The 1351-nt window shown below is 37.4% G+C and overlaps 1 protein-coding gene across 1 annotated transcript in view; it reads right to left on the reverse strand.

Moving 5' to 3' along the window:
• The window catches only part of SLC18A1 (solute carrier family 18 (vesicular monoamine transporter), member 1), a 46545-nt gene that overhangs the window by 40941 nt on the left and 4253 nt on the right, over nucleotides 1-1351 (reverse strand). The gene's annotated exons all lie outside the window — the stretch shown is intronic.

A 1351-nucleotide genomic window follows, 5' to 3' on the forward strand; every position in this document is an offset into this window, starting at 1 on the left:
TGACTGGGGTAATGGGGGTAGGTGTGTCAGAGACAATAAGATTGGCAAGGGATAGAACAGGGTTTAGGGCTGTTATACATAGGGTCACTATGTATATGCAGGCAACTCAACAGCACATAACAACAGGTATATATAATACACGAGCTTGGTGGTGCAGTATGGAGTGGGCTCCAGAGTAGAAAGATGAGTACTTTCCTCTCATGCAATTTACTGTCTCAGAAACCTGATGGAGGGACACTATGCATAATGAAGTCTTTTGGAATGAATTTTAACTAAGTTTCATTTTGGTGAAAGAGTCTCAGTAATTTTCAATTTCTTTTTCAGGATAGTTTCTAGAAGTTCAATGAGCATCTTTTTTAAATTTTATACTGGTTTACATAAAACGTTCATATACATTGTTTTTCACTCTGGATCTTTCTCCTTTCCTTTACCTACCTCTCCCTCCATCCATCAAATTGTGTGACCCTATGATTAAGCACCCTCATCTTTGGATTCTCACACTTGTTCTACAAAATGTTCTTATACAGTATTTGTCCTTATGGAACTGAGTTAGCTCACTTAGTGCTCTCCAGTCTCTCCCATGCTATGTAGTAACTACACAGTATTCCATTGTGTGAATGTACCATAATTTCTCAATCCATTCCATTGTGGTTGGACATTTGGGCTGTTTCCATGTTCTTATGGTGAATAACACTGTCAATGTGCATCTTTAACTTAAAGTCCTCCATTCTCTTTGATCCAGTTAGAATTTTCACAAAGAAATTGCAATCCTCTGACAGTAGAACTTCACATCTCTAGCTCCCACACTTTGAAACTTTGAAGCTTTTCAGCCCTGAATGCAAACAAAAGAAAAATGCATTCTAAACTTTATTGGGGGGACTCAAACTCCATGCTGGGAGGGAAGAAAAATTAAGAAAGAGGAACAGAAAAAGGAGTTATGTAACAGATTAGAAAAAAAAAATTAGAAGAAAGGACTGTATTGTTGGGAAGCAGAGAATCAATAATGACATCAGGATCTGATGGTGGGGCCACAAGCTGTTTTTCTCTAGATTAAGCCCCAAGTCTTCCTCACCACTCAGTCTTTCTTATTTTACTTCTCAGGGTCAATATCTAGGTTTATTTTTCTTACTTAACCTTCTTATTGCATGTCTTTCTCTTTATTGCTTGTTTAGCAAATTTACTTTCCCAAGTTCTAACCTTTGATGTCCTTCACATGAAGGCAATAGTTTTTTTGGCATTTTCCAATAGCTATTGTCCACCTATATTCTTTCTTACCTGTTCTTTATCATTTTGGAATATACCCTAAAGAAACCCTAACCACCACCCAAGCAGATATATGCACACCCATGTT

This window comes from Elephantulus edwardii, unplaced genomic scaffold (assembly GCF_000299155.1).
Source record: "Elephantulus edwardii isolate Elephantulus edwardi_28Jun2011 unplaced genomic scaffold, EleEdw1.0 scaffold00038, whole genome shotgun sequence".
In the NCBI taxonomy this organism is placed as follows: Eukaryota; Metazoa; Chordata; class Mammalia; order Macroscelidea; family Macroscelididae; genus Elephantulus; species Elephantulus edwardii.